The sequence below is a fragment of the Girardinichthys multiradiatus genome, chromosome X, assembly GCF_021462225.1.
Source record: "Girardinichthys multiradiatus isolate DD_20200921_A chromosome X, DD_fGirMul_XY1, whole genome shotgun sequence".
In the NCBI taxonomy this organism is placed as follows: Eukaryota; Metazoa; Chordata; class Actinopteri; order Cyprinodontiformes; family Goodeidae; genus Girardinichthys; species Girardinichthys multiradiatus.
The window spans coordinates 15220668-15231763 of record NC_061817.1 but is presented as its reverse complement, the minus strand read 5'-3'; positions in this window follow the sequence as shown (position 1 = coordinate 15231763).

Genomic DNA, 11096 nt, shown 5'->3' with positions numbered 1-11096 from the left:
GCTTTAACAACTGATTATTTAAAGTCATGTTCTATACAGGTCCTTCTCAAAATATTAGCATATTGAGATGAAGTTCATTATTTTCCATAATGTAATGATGAAAATTTAACATTCATATATTTTAGATTCATTGCACACTAACTGAAATATTTCAGGTCTTTTATTGTCTTAATACGGATGATTTTGGCATACAGCTCATGAAAACCCAAAATTCCTATCTCACAAAATTAGCATATCATTAAAAGGGTCTCTAAACGAGCTATGAACCTAATCATCTGAATCAACGAGTTAACTCTAAACACCTGCAAAAGATTCCTGAGGCCTTTAAAACTCCCAGCCTGGTTCATCACTCAAAACCCCAATCATGGGTAAGACTGCCGACCTGACTGCTGTCCAGAAGGCCACTATTGACACCCTCAAGCAAGAGGGTAAGACACAGAAAGAAATTTCTGAACGAATAGGCTGTTCCCAGAGTGCTGTATCAAGGCACCTCAGTGGGAAGTCTGTGGGAAGGAAAAAGTGCGGCAGAAAACGCTGCACAACGAGAAGAGGTGACCGGACCCTGAGGAAGATTGTGGAGAAGGGCCGATTCCACACCTTGGGGGACCTGCAGAAGCAGTGGACTGAGTCTGGAGTAGAAACATCCAGAGCCACCGTGCACAGGCGTGTGCAGGAAATGGGCTACAGGTGCCGCATTCCCCAGGTCAAGCCACTTTTGAACCAGAAACAGCAGCAGAAGCGCCTGACCTGGGCTACAGAGAAGCAGCACTGGACTGTTGCTCAGTGGTCCAAAGTACTTTTTTCGGATGAAAGCAAATTCTGCATGTCATTCGGAAATCAAGGTGCCAGAGTCTGGAGGAAGACTGGGGAGAAGGAAATGCCAAAATGCCAGAAGTCCAGTGTCAAGTACCCACAGTCAGTGATGGTCTGGGTTGCCGTGTCAGCTGCTGGTGTTGGTCCACTGTGTTTTATCAAGGGCAGGGTCAATGCAGCTAGCTATCAGGAGATTTTGGAGCACTTCATGCTTCCATCTGCTGAAAAGCTTTATGGAGATGAAGATTTCATTTTTCAGCACGACCTGGCACCTGCTCACAGTGCCAAAACCACTGGTAAATGGTTTACTGACCATGGTATCACTGTGCTCAATTGGCCTGCCAACTCTCCTGACCTGAACCCCATAGAGAATCTGTGGGATATTGTGAAGAGAACGTTGAGAGACTCAAGACCCAACACTCTGGATGAGCTAAAGGCCGCTATCGAAGCATCCTGGGCCTCCATAAGACCTCAGCAGTGCCACAGGCTGATTGCCTCCATGCCACGCCGCATTGAAGCAGTCATTTCTGCCAAAGGATTCCCGACCAAGTATTGAGTGCATAACTGTACATGATTATTTGAAGGTTGACGTTTTTTGTATTAAAAACACTTTTCTTTTATTGGTCGGATGAAATATGCTAATTTTGTGAGATAGGAATTTTGGGTTTTCATGAGCTTATCTCAAAGTCTGCTGTTGAAAGGTGCTCATATTACTTTAAAAAGATTTTTCATCAAGAGAAGGTGACTCAGAGGGTTATAATCGGTTGGAAAACCGGGGTTAGAACTCAAAATAAATGGGAACAAAAAGTTTTAATTAAATAAATAATTACATTGAATCATTACATTTTGCCACATTGAAACCTGTTGCCAATATAAGATACTTTTTTCCATAAAAATGTTAAAACTAACACCTAACTTAAAATTAACTTCTGTGAAAGAGTAAGAGGACATTTGGAGGGAAGGAGAAGGAGTATCCGTTTATAACGGTGACAGAGTGGAGTCAGACGTCTGACCCCGCCCAATATCCGACCCCCCATCCCATGAGCTGCAGCTGGGACCTTTTCACTTTTAGGGTTCCCAGGCCAGCAGGTGGCACTAAGTGGCTGCATACACTTCTTGTGCCTTGGGCTGGCATGCTTAAAGTCTTAACCTTGACTTGGTTGATATATGGATGCAAATATGTAAAACTATTATTTTCCAATTGGAAATATTTTTTCAGCATTTTTGGTACAAGTTACTATAAGACAACAGATATCTGGACACCAGCAGGGGAAAAAGTTACAATTTCCCCAATTAAGGAGAACCTCCTATCGGAGATTCCCATCTCTACTTAATGGATGCTGAGGAAAATTAATGTTTTTACAATAAAATTGCTAAAACCTAAAGCTAACTTCTAGATTTTTTTATCAGTTTTTCATCTTCCACTAGTTGGGTGTTTGTTTTCAGTGAACGCAAAACAGAAACCAGAGGCAGCAATGATTCTGCTGACCTTTAACAAAATTTATGGCTCTGTGTAAAGGGAGAGTCCTTTTATATTGTTTCTAGTCATGAGGAGCAGGTTACTTCAATGTAAAACTGAGCTACATGTGATGCTACATCACAAATTCAGCTGACAACGCAGTTCCACAAACTCACTATTTGCATGAATATTATAATTCAGATCTTTTAAAGACATTTAAAATATTCTTCCATTCAGGTTGGTAGTGTGATGCAACAAATCAATTACTTTTGTTTTTTAAACGGAACTGGGTCCACACGTTTGAATATTTGGTGGATTTCCCCTAATCCACATTGACTCAAAATTATACAAACGTAGATATTTACACTCAATATTTAGGTAAATGTCGCTAAGCAAGTTAGACCTGGACGACGTGTTTGCAGACTAACAAGATCCTGACAATATTCTGGCTGGGTATTTGAGCACCTTTAGTCAGTATTAATATAAGTCCTTTATGCTATCTTAGACTCAATTGGCTTTGCTCAAAATATTAACAAACCTACCCACCTTTGTCTTCATTCTCTGGACCTTGTGCTGACATATGGCACTGAATGTAAAGAGATAACAATATTTTCTCATAACTCTGTCCTGTCTGACCATTTTTTAATAACCTTTGAGTTTAATTTAACCGAGTACTCCACACCTGAAAGAAAATTTCATTATAGTAGATCATTATCAGACAATGCTGTAACGACCTTTAAAGAATCGGTTCCACTTTTACTTTCCTCAATATCACAGAGAAACACAGTGGATGGCAATAATTTTGTTTCTTCCCCTTCACAAATTGATTTTCTTGTTCATAGTGTTACTTCATCATTGCGTGGTGCATTAAACAATGCAGCCCCTTTGAAAAAGAAGGTAATTCTTCTTAAATAAAATTGATTCTATTAAAAATAAAATCTTTGACATACTCCTGAAGATGATTACTTCATCCTCAGCAAGTGAGACAACATTGGAAATAATTGTAGAACCTGATTTGTGTTAGACCCAATCCCAACCAAATTATTAAAGGAAGTTTTCCCTCTGATTACCAGCCCCATGTTAGATATGATTAATCTATCCTTAGTAAATGGATATGTACCACAAGCTTTTAAGGTAGCTGTAATTAAACCTTTACTTCAAAAACCTTCGCTTGATCGAGATGACTTGAAAAATTACAGACCTATATCCAAGATAATATAATATATATATATTATCTAAAATTCTTGAGAAAATAGTTGCTAATCAAATGTGTGAGCATTTACACAGCAATGACCTGTTTTAAATCTTATTTGTCTGACAGGTTCCAGTTTGTTCAAGTAAATGATAAATCATCTTTAAACTCCAGGGTTAATTGTGGAGTACCACAGAGTTCAGTACTTGGGCCAGTTCTCTTTACTATATATATGCTTCCAATAGGTAAAATTATCAGGCCGCATAGAATAAATTTTCACTGTTACGCTGATGATACTCAGCTTTACTTAACCATAAATCCTAATGAGACCAACCAGTTAGATAGACTACAAGCATGTCTTGAAGACAAAAACTTGGATGACTTTAAATTTGCTGCTTCTAAATTCAGACAAGACAGAAGTTGTCGTCTTTGGACCGAAGTCTTTAAAAAAGAAACTGCTTAGTCATTCACTTAACCTGGATGGCATTAAATTGACCTCTGGTAATAAAGTAAAAAACCATGGTGTTATTTTTGACCAGGAGATGTCATTTAAATCCCATATTAAACAGGTTTCTAGGATTTCCTTCTCTCACTTCCGGAACATTGCCGAAATTAGAAATATCCTGTCCAGGAGTGATGCTGAAAAACTAGTCCATGCATTTGTTACTTCAAGGCTGGACCATTGTAATCCTTTACTGTCAGGATGTCCACAAAATGCAGTTAAAAGCCTTCAGATGATTCAAAATGCTGCAGCAAGAGTTCTGATGAAAATTACAAATATAGATGATATTTCTCATATTTTAGCTTCCCTTCAATGGCTCCCTGTTAAATCCAGAATAGAATTTAAAATTCTCCTCCTCACATATGAAGCCCTTAATGATTGTGATGGCCACACCTGCAGCCACACAGTCGGTAACCCCACACACAAACATTTTTTCATTTTGAGTTTTCATATACACACTCACTGCAGCAAAAATACATGGGTTTCTGTTTATATTTTCATTTGACAATATTGAAATACATTAGTTCTAATTGTAGCGCGCACATTTGGTTAACTTTTGTATATTTAATTTTGTCAAATATTTAACATTTTCTGTGTTTTCTTTACTGGTGCTGTGGGGGAGTACCTTGAACTGAAGCAATGGACTCTGGCTGACACACTCCAATTCCAGATTGACTGATTGGGTGATACCATCTGGAGTTCCACCATGGGGGAAGACCATGGAGTCTTTATTTTAATTTTTGTTTTTGTGATTTGCTTATTTTGTTTAGTTATTAGTCATTCAAGTACATTTTTAAGCTAACTGTGTTTAGTTATTTTTGCCAGTTAAATTTCTATAAATGTTTTCCTTCCCTTTTCCTCAGTGTGTTAGTCTGGTCTGATCAGCCAGTATTTAGGTCCCCTTTGTTTGTTGTGTAGGAGGTCAGTTTGTTTGTTTGAGCAGTTAGTTTGAGGTTTTGTTATGTTTAACCCTGTTTTTTTTGTCTTGAGTTTAGCTTCTTTATTGGACCTCTTTTGAGGGCACTGTAACCGTTATTTGAATTTTGTTAGTTTGGGGAAATAAAACCCATGTTCTTTGAAAATTATTACTGTTCTCATGCTTGACCAGCTTGGTCCCTCACAATGATCTAGCTCCATCATACATCAGAGATCTGATTGTTCCATATATTCCTAACAAAGCACTTCGTTCTCAGACTGCAGGTTTACTGGTGGTTCCTAGAGTCTCTAGAAGTAGAATGGGAGGCAGAACCTTTAGTTATCAGGCTCCTCTCCTGTGGAACCAGCTCCCAGTTTTAGTCCGTGAGGCAGACACCCTGTCTACTTTTAAGGCTAGGCTTAAAACTTTCCTTTTTTATGAAGCTTATAGTTAGACTGGCTTAGGTTATCCTGAGCTATCTCTGGAATTCAATTCAATTCAATTTATTTATATAGCGCCAATTCACAACACATGTTGTCTCAAGGCACTTCACAAAAGTCAGGTACATACATTCCAATTAATCCTAATCATTGAACAGTGCAGTCAGATTCAGTTATTTATTCAAATTGGATAAAATGTTTTTCTATTTAAGGAAACCCAGCAGATTGCATCCAGTCAGTGACTTGCAGCATTCACTCCCCCTGGATGAACATGTAGAGACAGTGGACAGTCACTGGCGTTGACTTTGCAGCAATCCCTCATACTGAGCATGCATGTAGCGACAGTGGAGAGGAAAAACTCCCTTTTAACAGGAAGAAACCTCCAGTAGATCCAGGCTCAGTGTGAGCGGCCATCTGCCACGACCGACTGGGGGTTTGAGAGAACAGAGCAGAGATACAAAGAGAACAAAGAAGCACTGATCCAGGAGTACTTTCTATGGGAAGGAAAAGTAAATGTTAGTGGATGTAGCTCCTTTAGTTGTTTCACCTAGAAAGAAAGAACAGATAAACTCTGAGCCAGTTTTCAAGGTTAGAGTCTGAAAGAGAGCACATATAATTAGTTACAGTAAAAGCTCAGTCAATCGACATGTCTAGGAGAGAGAAAGGGTTAAACACTGAAATACAGTGCCAAGTGTATCATCAGTAGAGGGTGAGCATTAAGTTGTTGCCAGCAGAAGCTTGGACGATGCCCCTCTCCAGAAAGGTGTCACAGGTAGACACAGAGTCAGGCCAGGTGTAGCTTCTAGGAAGAGAAAAGAGAGAGAACATAAAGTTAAAACCTGAAGTAACAGCAAATAATGCAAAATTGGAGAGTAGTATGAGAATGTAGTGAAAAGGGTGAAAGTGGTCATTATGTCCTCCAGCAGCCTAAGCCTATAGCAGCAAAACTACAGAGATAGTTCAGGATAACCTAAGCCACTGTAACTATAAGCTTTATCAAAAAGGAAAGTTTTAAGCCTAGCCTTAAAAGTAGACAGTTTGTCCATCTAGAGCCCACTGATTGCCATTATTATACTGTTGTGGAATTTTCTTATCAAAGTGGGTAGAAGTTGACTCATAACAAGAGAAAATCCGGACTTTGTCTTTATAAGTTTTATTCAAAGGCATTCAGCGTTTGAATGACTCTGTCACCGAGCAAGTCAGTTGAAACAGAGCCCCGATCAACATTTACACACAGTATTTATACCAGAACATGACAGTGTTATCTCAACTTCAAAGAGTCTGTGTTTTATGACCCAAACCCTTCTTGAGTTCAAAGGTGACAAGGTTATCTAGGAACAGACCTAACTGCCCTTCCTGACATTGTCCTAAAAGATGAGTCGGAACCATTAAACTTCTGATAATGGCTTTTACAGCTTACTCCCTAACACAGATGTTCACAGAAGTGAGGTAACCCAAAGGTCACACACTTTGGAACACTTAATAAAATAATTTCCATTACAATACTAAAAACCACAATGATTGGGATACCCCTCTCTGTCAGATTGACCATAACCACTGGAAAACAGAGGGGGTCATACAGGTAGCAGAAATGGAGGGAGTGTTTGCACCTCAACCATAACTGAGCTGGTTTAGATCTCAGGCAGCAAAACAGACCCCCAGCATGACGCTGCTACTACCATGATTGACAGTTGGTAGCATGCTCTTAGGTTTGAAAACTCATGCTTCTTGATGTTTTCTTTCCTAGCAATTTGGGTCAGTTGGGTATAACTTGGACACGATTGGGTGCTCCAACAGGACAATGATCTCAAACATCAAAACTGATTTAGAAATAGACAAAGCAGAATAACATTAAGCATCTCTTCTTGGCCTGAACACAAAGCATGTGGTTTCCTCTCCAAATTGCCAAAGGACATTTATCCAAACATTAATAAGAGTGTATGTACAGTATATTGTTAAAGTTATTTCTTCACCCCTTCAAATCATTGAACTCAGTTGTTCTAATCACTTCAATGGCCGTAAGTATAAAATATCCTGCAATTAGACATGATAGGATGCCACCTATGATGTAATTCTAAATATTTAACAGTTAGGTGTTGTTACTGGTGTTATAACAAATAGAAGCCATTGTGAAGAACAGAAACTGAGGTGAGGAAAGGGCTTGGCCTTATAAACACATGACAGGGTCAGCGCATGTTGAGGTGCAAGGGGCAAAGCTCTGAAAAATCATTAGCTACAGCCTCTGCTTCCCCCAGGGAATGCCAGATGGCAGGATTGAGGAGATCCTTGAAGTATTCCTTCCACAGACCGATGATGTCGCCACTCAAGGTCAGCAGCCTCCCACCCCCACTGTAAACAGTGTTGGTGAAGCACTGCTTCCCTCTCCTGAGGCGCCGGACGATTTGCCAGAATCGCTTCAAGGCCAACTGGTAGTCCTCCATGGACTCACTGAACTCCTTCCCAGCCCGAGTTTTTGCCTCTGCCACAGGTACCCGTCAGCCGCCTCAGGAGTTTCACAAGCCAACCCTAGCTGATAGGACTCCTTCTTCAGCTTGACAGCATCCCTTACTGCTGGTGTCCTGACCTTATGGCCACAGCTACGGGCAGCAGCATCGACGATAGATGTGGAGAACACGGTCCACTCTGACTCTATGTCTCTAACATCCCCCGGGATCTGGTCAAAGCTCTCCCGGAGGTGGGAGTTGAATACGTCCCTGGCCGAGGGCTCCGCCAGACGTTCCCAGCAGACCCTCACTATACTCTTGGGCCTGCCAAGTCTGTCCAGCTTTCTCCTCTTCAGGCGGATCCAACTCACCACTAGGTGGTGATCAGTGGACAGCTCAGGCTCTCTCTTCGCCCAGGTGTCCAAAACATGCAGCCGAAGGTCTGACGACACAACAACAAAGTCGACTGATGAAAATCCTTATGCTTGAACATGGTGTTCATTGTGGACAATCCGTGACTAGCAAAGAAGTCCAATAACGAAACACCACTTGGATTCAGATTGGGGAGGCCATTCCTCCCGATCACGCCTCTCCAGATGTCACTGTCGTCTCCCATGTGGGCGTTGAAGTCCCCCAGCAGAATTATATAGTCCCCGGGAGGGGCACTATGCAGCACCCCCAAGAGGGAAGCCAAGAAGGACAGGTACTCTGCACTACCGCTCAGCCCGTAGGCCGAAACGACAGTCAGAAACTTGTACCCAACCCGAAGGCGCAGGGATGCCCCCCAGCTCAGCTGTCTCGTGTTGGGGTTTACCCCAGTGGATGAGAGTGTCGCATCCCTGCCCATAATAATAGCCCATACCAGTACCCCACCTCCACCTTGCTGTCATCTAAATGAAGCTCTGTGCCCATACTGATCCAGCCACTGGCCCATCTATCTAGTCCATCAAGAGTCACTCTCAATTCATCCATAAAACCCCTAAAAAATCTGCCTTCAGATTTTTTATGGCCGAGTTTAGGAGCTTCAGCTTATGTGTCAAGTTCAGCAGTGGTCGGGTTTCAGCCTTCCTTACCTTGGCCATGTCACTAAAAGCTGAACATCTTGTACTTCTAGGTACTCCAGGTAAGTTAAAGTTATGGAACATGACAGCACTGGAAGATAATGGGTAATTGGTAGATTCACACTTGATTCATCTCAAATCCTTGGCATGTAATTTGCGTCTTTTTTTCCTCGACACGTTTCTTGCGACCCTGTTGAATGTTTGCAACAAAACGTTTGATGGTTCTGTGATCATGCAGCATTTTCTGAGCATTTTCAAGAGTGCTGCATCCCCTTGGGAAACGTTTGGATTTTTTTTTTAGTCAGTTAAATCTTTTTTTTCTTCCTAAAGAAAAGAAGCTGCTTAATAATTATGCACAACTTGATACAGGATGTTGACCTCCATAGACCACCCCCTAACGTATTACACAGATCACCTGTTATGTTTAAATTCAGTCAACTTTATCCAGTTTGAGTTAAAACATATGCCTAAAAATTATGATATGGACAAAATACTCCCTTGCCTGATCATTTTATATGTAGAGGTACGTCTCAAAAAATTTGTATGTTGCCAAAAAGTGCAATATTTTTTGCCAGTCATTTCAGAAAGTGAAATGGTTATTTTATAGAGATTCATTCCACATAGAGTGAAATATTTCAAGCTTTTATTCCTTGTAATTTTAATGAATGTGGCTTACAGGTAAAGAAAACCCCAAATTCAGTGTCTCAAAAAATTAAAACATCACATTAGACAAGTTAAAAATGAATGGATGTTTAAAGCACAAATGTCAGGCTTCTGAGAAGTATACCCATTTCTATGCATTCAATACTTGGTAGGGCCTCCTCTTGAATGAATGACTGCATCAATGCAGCATGGCATAGAGAAAAGCCTGTAGTTCTGTTGAGGTGTAATGGAAGCCCACACTGCTATGGTATTTGCCTTCAGGTCATCTGTCTTGTTGGGTCTGGTGTCTCTCATCTTCTTCTTGACAACAGCCCATAAATTTTCTATGGGGTTCAGGTGTGGGGAGTTTGCTGGCCAATCAAGAACAGGAACACCATGGTCACTGAACCAGCTTTTGGTACCTTTGGCAGTGTGGGTAGGTGCCAAGTCCTGCTAGAAAATAAAGTCAGCATCTCCATACAGCTTGTCAGCAGAGGAAAGCATAAAGTGCTCTAGAATTTTCTGGTAGAAAGCTGCATTGACTGTGGATGTTGACCAACACCAGCAAAAGAAATGCACACTAAATCATCGACTGTGGAAACTTCAGACTGGACTTCAAGCAACGTGGATTCTGTGCTTCTCCACTCTTCCTCCAGACTCTGGGACCTTGATTTCCAGATGAAATGGAGAATTTACTTTCAAGCTGAAAGCAGGACTTTGGACCATTGAGCAACAGTCCAGTTCCTTTTCTCTCAGCCCAGGAAAGACGCTTTTGATGTTGTCTCTGGTTCAGAAGTGGCTTGACACGAGGAATATGACATTTGTAGACCATGTCTAGTATTTGTCTATGTGTGGTGGCTCTTGATGCGCAGACTCCAGCCTCAGTACACTCCTTGTGAAGCTCTCCTAAATTCTTGAATGGATTTCACTTGACAATCCTCTCAAGGCGGCGGTTCTCCTTGTTGCTGGTGCAGCTTCTCCTACCACACTTTTTCCTTTCACTCAATTTTCTGTTAATATGCTTGGATACAGAACTCTGCGATGACATTTTGTGGCTTACCCTCCTTGTGAAGGGTGTCAATAACTGTCTTCTGGACATCTGTCAAGTCAGCAGGCCTCCCTATGATTCTGTAGCCAATGACCCAGAGTGAAAGACCCTTTAAAGGCTCAGGAAACCTTTGCAAGTGTTTTGAGTTAATTAGCTGTTGGGGGGCACATAATGAATGTACAAAAATGAACTTTTCCATTCTAATTTTCTGAGACACTGAGTTTTTGGTTTTCTTTACCTGTAAGCCATAATCAACATTACAAGAAAAAAAAGCCTTGACATATTTTACTCTATGTGGACTTAATCTATAAAATAACCGTTTCACCTGCACTTATGCAATATAAATTTTTTTTTTAGATGTACCTGTACAGTATTGACTCAAATAGCTTTTTAAAATAAATGGTTAAATTCATGTTAAATTATATCACCTTGAAAAAAGAAGTTTAAATGAGTCTTTAAAGCCTAAACTTAATGTGAAATTCATGCATGTGGACATATACAAACTTCTGATAAGAACTACATCAAACCCACAACATTCAGAAGGTGCCAAGGGTTAATAAACTACATGCAGGACAGAAC